This window comes from Halichoerus grypus, chromosome 2, assembly GCF_964656455.1.
Source record: "Halichoerus grypus chromosome 2, mHalGry1.hap1.1, whole genome shotgun sequence".
Taxonomy (NCBI): domain Eukaryota; kingdom Metazoa; phylum Chordata; class Mammalia; order Carnivora; family Phocidae; genus Halichoerus; species Halichoerus grypus.
The window spans coordinates 158,548,131-158,564,332 of NC_135713.1; positions in this window are offsets into that span (position 1 = coordinate 158,548,131).

The window sequence follows — 16,202 nt, forward strand, 5'->3', positions numbered from 1 at the left end:
CACTTCTCAGAGCCTTTAATATGCTACCTTGCTCTGTAACCCTCCAAAAGGGACATTGCTATGCAGTATCCGCTCATCTCATTTGACCAGGACCTGATCCATCCGTCCATCCATTCATTCAATAGGTAGATCATATCATGGAACTAGTAACCAATAAACGTTTGTGTGGATTCTAAAGCACTGTCCTTCTGCATCCTTGTTTTGGAACTCTGAGCATCAGAGGCCGTGATGACATAAGAGGATGGAAGGATGAACTTGCTCAAGGTATAACCAGATCTCCAATGACTCACTTCCTCTGAAATCAGCCTCAGAAGCTCAGTCCCACGAAAGTGAACGTGAGGGCCTTGTGCTCCATTGGGAACTAGACCTATTTTCCTCTCTTCAGCCTCTCTCCTCTCTCCCCTGCTCCAAGCTGCAGGCATTTTGTCTTGCTTGCATTTCATCTCCCACTCTTCTCCTGGAGCCATACCTACGAGTCTTGTCTGGCCCCAGAAGGAGAACAATTTCCCAAACAGGAAACTGATGTGGGGTGTTGTTTCACCTCGGCCTGCTATCCACCACCCCCTCCACCTTGCATATCCTCCCCTGCCCTCTGTTCCCTTTTCTGCCCTCTGGCTACTCTTCATTTATTTTGGCTGAAGAGGAAGCTGCCACTTAGGCTATTAGCATCTTGGAAGATTTATCTCTAAGATCAGCAGAAATGTTCCTGTGCGTAAATCAACTTGATGCGGTGTGTGGTTGATGTGTTGATGTCCATCCCAAGTGGCCTGCCCAGGAGACACACAGAGCCCCCCTCTTATAGGCCAAATGCATGCTCTGACCCCCTGCATTCCAGGGAAATACAGTGCACATCCAACAAGCTTCCCATTAGCCCTGCCTCATCATGACTCTTTCCGCCTCACTACCCCGCCCCATCCCATGGGTGTCATGGAAACTCTTGTCATAGCCTCACCTCTACTTGGTGGGCTCTAGGGGGATACACACACGATAATGGTTTGATGTGTCTTTAAGGACACTGATGCTAGGGAACATGGGAATCTTACAACTGTTAAGACAGAGGAGAGTGAGAGCGGGGAGAGGCAAGCTGATCTCCACCTCTCCGTACGCAACAATGTGCTGGCCACCTTCCCATCCTCATCTTTGCCCTTCCCCAAACACATACACTCCACTGCAAAGAGAGGAGAAACAAGCCCATTACTGCACTCTGTTAAGCTGTACCCAATGGACAGCATAGTTGGTAGCTGTCAACATGTTCGGATATAGACCATGCTTCTCTCTGGGGGAAGCAACTATCTCTAACTACGTCTAGGGTGGGGAGGTGGGAGTCTAATCAGAATTGCCCATCTTCTAACACAGACCTAGCATTACTGATTCACCATTTATGGTGGTTGGGAGGGGGATACACTGTTTCTCGAAAATGCTTCTGTCCTCTACATATTTTCTCTAAAGATTATGCATGTACTTTGAGAGAGACAGAGTGGAAATAAAGTTCAAGTACCTATGGCCAAGCAATAGTCATTCATTAATGCATGCATTCAACATTGAATTCCAAACCCTACACTTTTAATGCATGCAGGTTGCGCTCACCCAAAACACTTTATGAATTCTCCACATTCACCTCTTGCTTTGGGGTCTGCCCTCCTCAATGTCAAAGGCTTACAGGGCAGATTTGTTTTCTGTGCCAATAACAAATCAAACAAGAATAATCCATGTCTTCTTCATCATCAAGAAAAAAAAGCAGAGAAGTCTCTGTGCAGAGGCCAAGATGAGTCCCAGGACTCACTCTGCAGATGGTTACTGAGCGTCTCCATGTACCAAGTACCGCGGTGAGTGCTGGAGACACAAAGCAGAATGAAGCACAGCCTTGGTTCAAGGAACTCACAGCCCCTTGAGGAAGACAGACCACAAGCTTCCTAGCTCAGCCTGGGTGGGGAGAGATGTCAAGAAACAGATTTGAGAAGAGAAAATGTGTTTGTGCTGAGTCTTTAAAAACAAGGGAAATGATAGTCAGCAGGCATGGTTTAAATGCCAGGCTCAATGTTTTCAAATGTTGAGTGATGTGCTCAGGGCCCACATTCTTCTTCCAGTATGCAGATCATAGAGGCTGTTTCCAAATGGTATCCTTTCTGCATATGAACTTCAGCGTTGAGTGGCTAAAGGAACACTTTACAAATTCACCACTGGAAGAATCACTGGGCTTTGTATACCTATCAGGTAGAGCTATGGATCTGAATTTTATATTTACCCAAGGTCTATTCAGTCATAAATATTAAAATTTCCATTTTAAGATGTAATATGAAGACCCATTGGGCACAAAGCACACGTGGTCATATTATCTATAGATGAAGTTCCAAATCTTAACATCAAATTTCCAGAGCAAGCCAAACAGGTATAGTCAGAGGAGAGCTTTTCAACCTTTTCCTTCCATGGACATTTTGGGGACACTTGTACATGGATAGACTAGACAGGTAGGAAAGATGTGGAAAAACAGGCAGCAAGAAATAGTCTTATCATTTCATAGTCAGGAAACCAAATATGAAAGGCTGTCAGCAGTTTGAGCTCAGAGACCTTCTCTCTGCCTGACAGCTGGCTCATGAGCCATGGGACTGTGAAAATGTGTGGCCCCACAATGTTTAATCAATCAGAAAAAGGAAGTCCTGCTTCACTGGAACAATGGGGCATTGTGAACCTAGAAAACACATGGGGGAAACAGGCAGGCATTTCCCAGGACTGGCCTCAATCAATGGGCCAGGCCACCCCCTTCTGAAATGCTCAAAGCACTAGGAACGCAGGCCAGTGTTTGTTTTGAAGAAGGTGACTTGCATTTGAGACTTGGCCTTGGAGCAAAGCACTAAAGTAGCTGCCTTCTATAGGATTCAATTATTCCATCAGCCTATTGACAGCATGTCCTCAGTATCATACAGTTATCCCAGTTCATGCCAGAATGTGAGAAAATCCACGCGTCGCACATTGCTTGCACCCAACTCTTGGGTCACAGACAACTCTCATTTATGATTAAATAAAAACTCTCAAATGTCTGGGGTTGAGTTGTCCCCACCCAAACCACAATCTACACTAATCATCCTCCTGAAAACTAAGAGTTTGACTGTGCTTTGTCCCAGATCTCCTCATTCATACTCAGCAACAACTTTAGTCCTAAAACAACGTACAAAATGGAAATGAAACAAAAGGAAGAGGTGACGTTTGGGACTGAGGCAAAGGAAGGAAAGTTTTGAAGATAGATACTCAGCACTATTACAGGTGGAAGGTGGGGTGAAGGAGGCTAATTTCAATGCTGTGCCAAGATAGCTCTCTCTGATTAGCATAGTCCCATACTCCTTCTTGCATGGGGCCAGCCCCCTCATGCACTAGCAGATTGTGGGGAGGAATCAGAACAAATCATCACCTTTCCTAGAAAAGCAATTCAAGGCATGTGTCATCTATGATGGCCAGTTGCATCTTGCTGTATTTATTTGCATGTGGCTTCATAACAGAAATTATACATCAGCATTATAGAAAGTTTGGAAAACATTATTTTTTAATTTCATAATCCCACTTACCAACACACATTTATCTGGGCGCTCTCATTCTTGGCTTACATAGTGATGGCCACAAAATGTACATATCCTTCTGAATCCACCATTTTTGTCCTAACATTAAGATCGTATTTTCTCATGTTCTTAGAGTCCTCATGGTTATTTTAGAGGCTGCTTAGTAATCCATCAAGTGAATGAACTATTATGAATCATGCCTGCATTTGGGAATTTTAAGGTGTTCCAATTTTAGCCACTGTAAGTGATGGCAGTGTTTTTAAAATGGAGAATTCACTGGTGCCCTTCTGTTGTTTATAAACCTATGTATAAGCAAGGTGCTCAGGAGATGTTGGCTGCTGGTTTTTAGTCTCCCAAAGGTCTCAGTACTGCCAAAGCCACTCCCCTATCAACGCTGAGAGGTGATTTGTGTCCTCCCTGCTCCCCTGTCTTCATGGACAAAGAGCAATTAGGATATTTGTGGCCATAGTCTCTAGGGGTCCTACCATCTCCAAGGTCTGTCATTCACTGGAGCACAACCCATAGTGATGAGGTCAGAGACTAATACAAAATCTGTGAGCAACTGCTCCCAGTGCCAAAATGAGGCAGACTTCAGGCAGAAGAACTGTAGCTAAACCCCACCTCTGCCACCCCATCTGGAAGGGTTGGGAGAGACGTTAAAAAGAATCAGCTCCCTGGGGACAAGACCAGCTGTGCACAGGGAAATTGCCCCTCAGAAACAGCCTGCATGTTGCAATGCTTTAAGACTGTATTGTTAGCAAGGAGATAGCAATGAGAGCAATGAAAAATACTCTAAGTTTTCAAGGTATGGTGCCTAGAGCTCAAGGCATAGGAGCCAAGTGAAAGCCACTCAACAACTGTCTCCAAACAAGGAGGTACAAAATATTCCAGCCAACTGTCAAGACACTGGGTGACTGCTGAAGGAACCAAAGAACCTCAAAAAGCAAACCAATTCCCTATAAAAGTACAATGAGCATGAGCCATTTAGTGAAGGGGCCACCAATTCCAACTCCCCACTCCTCCGCCCAGCTGTAATGAGACCATTCCAGCAATATCACTCCCAATTGAAATCATATATGCTCTTGATAAGGTCCCTGAGTCATCAAGAAATTGTCAAATTATGTGCCATTTTTTCTAGTGAGAAAGCAAGGAAGTATGAAAAAGATCTTTCCAAAGTTTACAAGTTTCCTCCAGCAGTATGCGAAGGGAGAGGGTGCCATTAACTTGGGAACATCCATATTTGTTCTCTGAAGTGACTGAATAGAAAGGGGGGCCTCACTGGTTATATGGGTTGACAAAAGTGGTCCCTTTTGCTCTTGTTTACTCAGCAATCTTCTGAAAATTGACATATCAAATTACTCAGGTATATGTCCCATTACAAATTATTATATTGGCATCCTGAATTATTAATCATTTTCCACTGAGTGTGGTCAAAATCACTTCCCCAAAACCGTATCACTCTACCTCTTCAGTACCACTAGGACCTTGATAGTTAACCAAAACATGCTCCTAAGACCCATCTCTCTTCTGAGAATAGATTCTTATTTCTAGCCGTATATTAGACAAGTTCCTCTAAGTGTTTTGTCTTTTCATCAAATTTAAACCTTTTTGAAACTAAGTATCTGTTATTGCACCTATATTTGCACAAACATCTCCTCCATCTCCATGCCCTGTGTCTGTCAATGACATCACCATCCTTCCTGACACTCAAAGTAGAAATTCAACTCTTCCTTCCCTCTCACACTCCGAATTCAGGCTCTGATCTCCAAATATGTCTTCCCACCTTTATTCTTTTTCCCTCTAGTTCATCCTCCATATGGTGGCTGCAAGGAGTATCATTTATAAATATATTAATTTATCCATTCAACAAATATTTGCTGAATGCTCCTTCAAGCACTGTGCCAGGCATGACATTCTAATCAGAGAAAAACAACTGAGAAGGTTCTGATCGTGTCACACTTCTGTTCAAAATTATTTACTACCTATTTCCAAGAATGCCCTTTCTTTAAAATCTAGTCCCAGAAAAGCCTCCCAATCTGGGCTCTGATCACTACGACTCACCCCTGCACACACACATAGACACATGTGCACTCAACTCCCCACTGTTCCCTCACACTGGCCAAGCCCTCAGCACGTACCACTGCCTTTGTCCTGAGTCCTCTTCTCACTTCCCACTTCTAAGAGGCTGCATGTCCCCAAAAACCCAAAGCATAGCTCAACCACTCAGAGAAACATTTCCTAACCCTCCCAGGGGAGAAAAGCTGTCCTTCTCCTGTGCTCTTGGAGGAAGGCAAACATAATCCTATTATAAATAGCATTTACAACATTACGTGAAGAAAATTGTCAGGGATCAAAAGGTGTAGGATTTATCTGAAGCCTTAAGTAAACTGATAAAATTGTGTTCAAAATCTGAAAAACTGAGGATAAGAAGCAGAAATTTGGAGACACCCCCACCCCTATACATCCCTGGGACTTTTCTGCAACAAATGCTTTGTTGGATCATCACCAAAGGATGTGCCCTCTCTTCTCTCAAGGGAGGGCGGTTTTTTCCCTGAGGACCCACAAGTTTCTGGACCTGGAGGTGGGTATTCATCCTCCCTACTCCCCACTGCCATTCTCAAACCATTTTCCTCCCTTCTTCTTTGAAGCTCATCCTATCAGACCATACCACCCCTTTCCCACCTGGTTGTTGTCAGTCTCTGCCCCTCAGCCGCTGACAAATTCAGCTTCTGGCACACTGGCTTCCTTTGAACCAACACCACCCCATTATCAGTAGTGGTTTCTTCATCATCTCACGAGTGATGCATGCATACTGCCTTCCCTCCCACTACAATGGATAAAGTACCCACATTCTTATCAAAAAACACCTCTCCACTGCATCCCAGGCTCCTCCCCCTCTTATCTTCCAAAATGCAGTGGTCATGGGTAATAGTTGACCACCCTCGTGTCCTTGAAACATCTTCCTACTTGGCTTCCATAACATCATACAGACCTGTTTTCCTCCCATTTCACTTGTCACCCTCCTTTTCAGATTCCACTGATGGTTTCTGGGCTCCTTTCTTTTTTTCTATCTCCACATGTCCCCAGGATGACATCAATGAGTTCTGTGGCCTTGAAGCTCATCTATTTGCCAAATCTTAGCACTAACCTGACCCTGTCCCCAAAGACCAAACGTATAAATCCAACTGCCATCTCTACATTGTCATTTGTATGTCTAATAGGACCTCAAACTTGTCATGGTTCAAACACAACTCTCCACCCTACTCCCTAAAATGTTCCTCTCCAGTCTTTCCCATCTCAGAGAGAGGCACCATCGTTCACCAAATCACCCAATTCAAAAATGTCAGGGTCGTCTTTGATTCCTCTTGCTTCTTCACTTAGTACATACAGTTCATTATCTTCTCCCCACTCACACTCTATTATTATGTAACTCTTCATCTCCACCCTAGTCCAAGACATCAATATCTATTCACTGGACCACTGGACACCTGCTCACTGGTCTCCCTGCTTCCACTCTTATGCCCTTACAATTCCTTCCCCACAGAAGACCCAGAGTGATCATTTTTAAATATAAGTCAGATTAAGTCATTCCACTTCCAATACCCCAATATGCAATGCAAATTCCTGACCTTGGCCTACAAAGCTCTCCTTGATCTAGCCCCCACCTACCCTTCTGGCCTTAGCCAGTTTCACTCCCCCACCACTCACTGCAAGGTCACACTGGCCTTCCTCCTCTTCTCAAGCCCACCAAGTTTCTTCCCATGTTAGCATCCTTCTGCAGCCTCTGCCTGGGATGCACTTTTCCCTGATTTCCACATGGGTTGTTCCTTCTTACAAGTCAGGATCCAGCCTAAATGTGAATTCTTCGGGAGGCCTTCCATGACAAGCTAGAGTAGCCACCAATCACTACCAAATCTTCCATTTCAATTCTGTGCATGGCACCATCCCTGACTGATATATATCCTATGATTTATTCATCTGTTTATTTTCTCATAACCAACTAGGAGGTAGGCTCCATAAGAGCAGGGATCCCATTCATCACAAACTCTGTCCCCAGGCACTTGGAACAAAATCATTAGATAAATGAATTCTCCTGCAATTGCCACAACAATCGTCCCTGGAATTTCTAAAAATTTTTGGAAATCCAAACATCAGGCAGCTACACGCCTGTGCAGGGGGCACAAAAGGAACCATGGACTAAATGACCTGATAATAGCTACTATGAAAGAAGGTCGATTGGAAAGGTGAAACATCACCCTAATAAATATGACAAACAGATAATGGCTCGTGAGAAGAGCTGGGTTCAAGTCCTAACAACAACACTTACTGCTTCCAAGTGGACAATCACTTCCCCTCTCTCTGAGCCTTAGGTTTTCCCCATCTATAAAATGGAAATGATACACCTCTCCTGTAGGATTCTGGTAAAGATTAAATGAGACACCTCATGTGAAGTGCCCAGAAGGAGCAACGCTCGGAACCACAACCATCCAGGATTCAGGCTTCATGAAGAAGCTAAGTGATTATTTATGATTATAAATTAAATGCATGCTCCCCCCAACGCCCCTCCCCACCCCACTGGTCTCCTTATCTCTCCTCCCAGGGCTGGTCCAGTGACACTTCCCTTGGGAGCCCGTTCAGCCATGCAGGTGGGCTTACACGTGCACCCCCGTGTACCTCAACTCTCAGGGCCGTTTGTCCCACTGTCTGTTACTTAGTTGGTATACATCGCTCTCCCTCCCAACACTGTGTTTCTTAAAGCTCAGAAGTAAGATCTTTAATTTCCAGTCAACTCCCGGCCCACATGTTGTCTACTTTGAAGACTAACTATGATCATGATCTAAGGCCAGACTTGCTTACCTTTTTCTGATCTCTTCTTGTCTTCCCTTCTCCCATCTGGAAGCTCTTGCAAGTCTCTGGTGCAGTTCATTTAACTAGGTTTCTGGAAAAATAGAATGAGAAAGGTAAATTTGTAAAACACAATATATTGTAACTAATATGGATAGTTTTGGGGGAAGTGGACAGTGGAATGTATAGAAAACTGTTACCTACAGTTAAAAGAGAAGATAACAATTGCCAATCCCCCTGAGGTCAAGGAGGGAGGGGGTCTCTTGAAATTGGGGAGAAATATTTAGTTACTAGTCTCAAATGAATCTTTCTAGGCACAAATATACACAAGTAGTATACAACGAAACATCACTGCTATCCACATCGAAAATATGTGTGGGTAACATGCCAGGAAATTTTGAAGTTCTGACAAAAGGAGTTTTTATTGAGTCAGAAACCCAATTAAACAACGAGGGCTGTAATGTGTCTCCTTGGCATGGAGGAGGGATGCATCAAATGCTTTTAAGATCCGGGAACAGGCCCCTCATGGAGTGTGTTGTGTGGACGTCCTCTGCCCAACGAAGGTCTGGCCTTTGAGATGCACCCTCGTGGAGCACCACAGCACCAGCTCTCTCCTTGCTGTCATTGTTGTGTTTCTGGGATACCATTGTGTATTTCAACATCTCAAGAGGGCAAACCGATAAGAGAATTAGCCAAAGTTCCTAAAAAGGCAAAGCTGCATAGTAAACAATTGTTTGCAAACAATTGTTTGCAGCTCGGGACAGTCCAGCAGATTCTTAGCTGTGTGACAAGAAATAAGATACTTCAACTTCCTAATCTCTGTGTTCTCATCTATAAAAGAGGGGCAGTAACAGGAACTATGCTTGGATGGCCATGAGAATTTTTGTCATAATTCATAAAAAACATTGGGCACAGGCCTAGGCCCATGGTAAGAGCTCATTGGTTAGATTGTGGACATCATCATGAATGCAGGACTGTGATATTGTCCACAATTCCAAAACAATGTGGTCCAGTTTTCAGGCTGGAGAAATTAACCAAATGTGTCTCCTCAAAAATGGACACTAAATTGAAGAACAGGGAAGAGATTGGAGCAGTGAGAGGTCAGAGGATGGGCCTCCAACAGAACCACTGCCATACTGCTGTCCCCACATCTCACCCATCCCACCCCACTTCTCAGGTCTCAACAGCCCTGTTATACCATCTGCTCATCAAAATGACACCCACTGAGATCATCCCTGAGCCCAGGCAGGTCTGAAACATTTGTGTCCACCTGCAGACATGCATGTGTTCACATGCACTCATACACACATAGCCCTGAGTAGAATATCTGTACAGTCCCTAGGATGAGAAAGAGTCTATGAGCTGCACGCACACATGTATACACATGCATACTCAAACACTGTGTAACTCTCCAAAGTCACCAGCCATGTCTACCATGCAAACTTCAGCTTTGACATACCCTGTCCCAGCTGGGTTCTATTTCTCTTCTCAGGTCACTGCAGCCCTGGTCTAGAATGACTTAATGAGCAAACTGGGCCAAGAAGTCTCACCAGATTCCCAGTAGGAATAATCTGGACTCAGATATGCAAACAACTTTAAAAGGGACATGGGGTGGAGCACAGAATTGGAGTTGGGAGAACTGGTTTTAAAATCCAGCTTCATTTTTTTATGTCCAATCTTGAGCAAGTTCCTTAATCTTTCTGAACCTTGGTTTTTTCGCATCCAGAATGAGAAACATCCTGCCTCGTGGATGTTTAGAATGATCCAATTAATTCAGTCAAAAGCATTTCATGACCCATAAAGATCTTTCTAAGTCTGCTTTTGTGTTGAAGACAACGAACCCTGAACTAATGGTATAAATTTCATTCTCTGGTTTATGACCAGGGCTCCTTTTGGTAACGAGAATACTGAATAACATTGGCACCCAAGGTGAGCACTAAGTAAACTCCAGAGAAAGCATCTGTGTTGGGGAGCTCTATTCATAAGTGACAAAGACCACAGAGAGAGGGCTGTCTTGGACTCATCTGCTTTCCTTGGAGTGAAGGTGGGATGGGATGGGAGAGTGGAGTTTAAGTGTATCTAGTTTAGAAGTTTAGAATCATTTGCCCCTGAGAAGTCCTCAGAAGGCTACACCAGTGAAGGTACCCACCTCCCAGGAGGAGTAAGAATGAACACAAAGCTCTGTTCCCTCTGCCCCTCACAGCCACTGGCTTATCAGAACTACTGGGGTGGCAGGGTCCACAGGCGGAACAGACTCAACAGCCATTGGGCCCAAAGGCCTGTGGTAGGCAGCGTCCAAGATGGCCCCCAATAACTCTCTCCTGGTGTTCACATCCTTAGGAAACTCCCTCTCCTTGAGTATGAGCTACATCTAGCGACCCACTTCCAACAAATAGAATATGGAAGAATGGTGGAATGTCACTTCTGAGGTTAATTTACAAAAAAGTATGGCGTCTATCTTGAATATGCTCTCTCTTGCGCTCTCTCTTATTCATTCTGAGGGAAGCCAGCTGCCATATTATGAGCTGCCCTATGGAGAAGCCTCGTGGCCAACAGCCAATAACCATGTGAGTGAGACTGGAAGCAGTTCCTCCCCCAGTTAAGCCTTCAGATGGGACCACAGCCCCAGCCAAAGCCATGACTGCACCTTCATGGAGAGACCTTCACACAGATGCACACAGTTAGTTACATCACACTCGGATTCTTGACCGACAGTAACTGCAAGATAATAGACGTTTGTTGCAACTGAGTCTTGGGTAATTTGTTACACAGCAAGAGGTAACTGATACCAGACGAAGCCCCTGAGACTAAGATGGAAGAGAGCTTCCTACCTTACCAGCAGTGAGAGTGATCTTCTCTGCATCATCCCACTCCCATCTCTAGGGGACCATGCAATTTCTACTGGAAGAAGGGAATTTATCTAAGTGCAGAATTATAGCTATAAAATACCACAGAAATAAAGCCATCCTGTAAAAGCCAATTTTGATAAGGCCATTTATGACACAGCAGATATAATGATGTGGCCAGAGAGTCAGGGATGGAGTAAGGGATGGAGCAAGGTGCAAAGTGGGGCTCAGAGACTGTGCTAGAGCACTTGCCTTGCATAGTACTTGAGAGATATAGGAAGCTGAAATTTTAGAGATTTCTTTTTAAGACCAGGTAAAAAGGTCCTTGGCATAAAAATGGCTTTGTGAAAGCAGCCAGATCAAAATGTCAGGTTCTATCATGGAATGATTTTATCCAACCCCACCACATACTCTTTGGGCTTCTCCTCGGTCCTGAAGACAGGAGGATTGCCACCAATCTTTCTTTCCTGCTTGTGCATGCACAGGCATACACATACATAAAAGGGATTCAGGAGCAGGTTTCCTGGGTCCAAAAGCACAAGGTCTAAAATGATGTGAGTTTCAAGGCCACCATCTGCCCCACGCCCTACTTGGATTTGGGCTGTTCAAATTCAACAGGCTGAAAGGCACCTGCCCAGAGGCTGGAGCTTCACCAAGAACTCTACAGAGAGCAAGTCCTTGTGGGGTTCCATGAGAGTCCCCCCTGCTTTGCTCGTCAGCTCAGAACACAAGAATGAAGACACTGTTTACTGTGGCTGGTGGAAATGAACGGTACCTTTATATTAGAATGGATCCCGTTAGTTTCCTGAAGTGTTCTATCTTTAAAACCATTGACTTGGGGAGCCTGGGTGGCTCAGTTGGTTGAGCGACAGCCTTCTGCTCAGGTCATGATCCCAGGGTCCTGGGATCAAGCCTCGCATCGGGCTCCCTGCTCCGCGGGAAGCCTGCTTCTCCCTCTCCCATTCCCCCTACTTGTGTCCCCTCTCTCGCTGTCTCTCTCTGTCAATTAAATAAATAAATAAAATCTTAAAAAAAAAAAAAAACATTGACTTATCAACACTTAATGAAGAATGTCTCCCATGACCACATGTGGTTTGTGGTAATAGCAGTAGTTACAAGTTGACACAATCCCCAACCCCTGTGGTTCTGAGAGATCCATTCAGCTCTGTCGGGGACAGTTCCTTCCAGTCTGGCTTTCTAGCCTTCATGTCTCTAGGCCTCTCTGTGCCTCAGTTTCCCCCTGTGTAAAATTAAGGATTTGGGCCTCCCGTCTCCCATCCAGCTCTGCCCTCCTGGGTATCTCTGAAACCTCATACCGCAGGACCCAGAAACTGGAATGCACTCTGGTTTCCCAATATCCCACCAAATGAATTCCTTATGAGCACAACTTCTGGGTTTATACTAACAGAGAAAACACTGCAAGCCCTGACCTTCAAAACTCAGCTTGTTCTCACTCCCTGCTGTGTTTCGAAAAAGAAAAGCTAACTTTTGCCCTCTAGGGTGGGAAATGCGAAAGGCACAAGCCCAGGGCTCGGAGCTGGGACCACAACAAAGCCCTCCAGGGGCAGAGCCCACAGAGCTGGCGCTGACAGCCTTTCCATCCACCGAGTGGAAATTCTAGATGCAGAAGGTGCCCAGAAGGACCCTGATTTTCCTCCCCTGCCAACTGCCGTAAACCTGTTTCTGTCCCGTTGGAGTTGCAACATGGAGCCAGAAATCTGGAAGAATTTAACACCCAGTCGGTTCAGACACAGGAAAACATTGTTCAAAGCAAACACTGGAATCCCTCCCTCATCATCCAGGAATGTAGAGCCAGCAGGGTTGAGATCAGCAGCTTCTCAGAAAAGCCATCGCTCTGCTGCTCTGCTTGGGGCTGTGGCCCAGGAGGGCCAGGAGGGGCTCCAGAGCTGTTTTCTGACTGAGACATGGTCAAGGCTGGGAGGTCAGCATGCGGGGCCTCTCCCCTCCTGGGCAAACATGGGCAGTGCTGCCCGTAGCCTCTAGCTACAGAACTCGCGACTTCCCTGCCGGACCCAGCCTGCATGCAAAGGCCCTGTCCTGTCCCTGAACTTGGGAGAGGCTCAGGAGGCAAAGTGCCCTTGGAAACTGAGAGGGCCTCGGGATGCTCCGGGATTTTCCATTTCCTTTGCCTGTGGCGGGCTGTGAAAGGGGCACTTTTCCTCGAGGAAGAAAGAAAGCTCTGTGTGCCCAGCAAGGGTGCAGCGCCTCTAACCAGAAGACGTGTGCGCTCCATGGGATGTGGCCACTAGCGTTCGCCCCGCTTGGACTGAGACTTAACTAATTCCATCTCTCCAAAGCCCTGTGCCAGGTCCCCACCCCATCTCCTCTGGCCCTGGAAGGTCCGGCTTCACCCAGGGGCTACATAATGGATCCAAGAAAGACGTTACGCATTAAATCACGTGTGTCACTGTGTCCCCTCTGCCTCAAATTCTGCCTAAACTCCACCCATGTAGATAGATGCAGGCTTGAACCGAGTTGTTAAAATCTTTCTGACAATCAGTATGTAGGACAGAACCTGCAAGTTAGGAACAGTTCAAGGAGAACAATGCAGAGAGTCCTAGATGGCGACTTGGCCACCGGAAGCTCTGAGAAGAGTCATCATGGCGGGGCTGCTGGGCAGGGCAGCAAATCACATGACAGCTTGTCTGTCCTTGACCCTGACCACGGCACTCACCCCACCTTCAGCTCTGAGGGATCCACAGAAAGGGTATTTAATCCCCTCACTTAATACAGATTGAGTGCCTCCTACTGAACCAGGTGAACAAGAGGGACGCCATCCCTGCTCTCAGGGAGCATATAATCCAGACCAGAGGTTGGGAAGGGTGTTCCTGGGACCACAGCAGCAGCAGCAGTCATGGTGGCATGACCTGGGAGCTTGTCAGCAATGCGATTTCTCCGGTCCTACCCTGGCCAACTGCATCAGAAACTGTGGGGTGACGTCCAGCCACCTGCACCCTAACAAGCCCTCAGCAGATGTTGATGGGCACAGAAGTGTGAGAATCACTGATCTGATCTGTCGCCACTTTACTGGATAATAGGGGAAAAGATTAATTTAAAAGGTTAATGGTCTGCTTCGGGAAAGGCTTAGAAATGGTGTGTTAATATGCTCCTAGATGCAAAACAGCTGTGTCAAACTGTGGTGTCACTGAAAATTTTTGATTCCAGTTTCAGGAACACTTTCCCATGTCAGTTTGGTCACTGGTAGGTCCTAAAATTTTATTATGATGGAGAGGCGAGGGTCGTTTCTCCACTCATGAGCGATGAAGCAGGTGGGATCTTTTAGGAGGCAGCCACCACCCCAGCTTTGTGGAAGGCTGTTTGCTCTGTTGCCTTCGGGGCTCCCCGCTCAGCTAATCCTTGTTGGCCATCAAGGACAGGACACAACCAGACATTCTAATTGAGTTGATTTTTAAATAAACTGACCAACTGATGAAGTTAAATTTTGTTCATCCATTCAGCAAATGGCTTCCATGTTGCCAAACTCGATTACCTGCTTTGCATTTAGTACCAAGCTTGTCTGACCTATTGGCAGCCTTGGATCCCACTGGCCACTCTCAAACTTCCTCTTCTCTCTCTTGGTTTCACAACCTCACTGCCTGCTATTTCGGGTTCATTGCCAGATCCTGCTCCTCTGTTCTACTTTTAATTCAAGAGAGCCCAGTGCTCTGTCCTGGGTGCCCTTCTCTTCCCCATCTGCACACCCTCCTGGTCTAACACCATCACTGTGCCATGACTCCCACATGTGTGTCTCCAGGCTTCCCTGAGCTCTTCCCTCAACTCCAGGCTCATATATCGAACCCCCTGCCAGACATCAATTCTCGGATGTTCTATGGGTGCCTAAGAACTACCCTGTTCAACACTGAGGTCTACACACACCAAGACCTACTCCTCCTCTGGTCTTCCATTTTCTTAAATAGCACCATGAACAAACCTTTTGCCAAAAAACTAGGGAGTTTTTTCCCTTCCCCTTCATTCTTAAGATCCAATATATCATCAAGTCATGTCAACTCAGCCTGTAGAAATATCCTGAATCCATTGTTTGTCTCCATGTTATCATGATGACAACTACTACTACTAATAATAATAATAACTCATAGCACGGTGCCATGTTTTACATGTATTAACTCTTTAAGCCTTCCCAACAAACCTAGGAGTTAAGTGCTACTACCCTCTTACAGAGGATAAAATGGAGGCACAGAGAGGTTCAGTGACTTGCTCAAAGCCAAAGCCCATTTGGACATGGGCACCAGGATCCACGTGATTAAACGTTCTCAGTGCTGCCTCCATATCCACCAGGATACTCACACAGCCTCCAAACTGGCCTCCCTGCTTCTATTCCTGTCTCCATACAATTTATTTTATACACACAGCAGCCAGCGTGATCTTTCTAAAACACACACCAGTATTCACATCCTTCCTGGAGGGTTTCCACATAGCCCTTGGAATGAAATCCAAACTCCTATGAAGTTTGCCTCTCTCTCTCCCTTCCCACTCCAATCACATTGCCTTTCTCTCTGTCCTCAAACTCACCAAATTGCAGCCATTCCCTCCACCTGCAATGGTCCTCCCTGCACATTTTCCCATAGCTGGCTTCTGATCATTGTAGACCTTAGCTCAGTGGCACCTTCTCAGAAAGGCTTTCCCTAGCTTTCAATCTAAACTAGCCCCTCAACCCATCTCCATCACATCACCTTATTTTATTTTCATTATAGCATTTATCACCATCTAAAATTATCTTAAGTTTGTTTAAAAATTATTTTCTGCCTGGACTGTTAGAATTTAAGTTCCATGGGACAAAAGAGCTTGTCTGTCTTTTCCCATATATATCCCAGGATCTGAAACTGTGGAAACACTCACTGAGAAAAGTGAATACGGCAGATCCCTACCCTTCTGGGTGCCATCATATGCATTTCCACTACAGTACAAGGGGATTTATGAC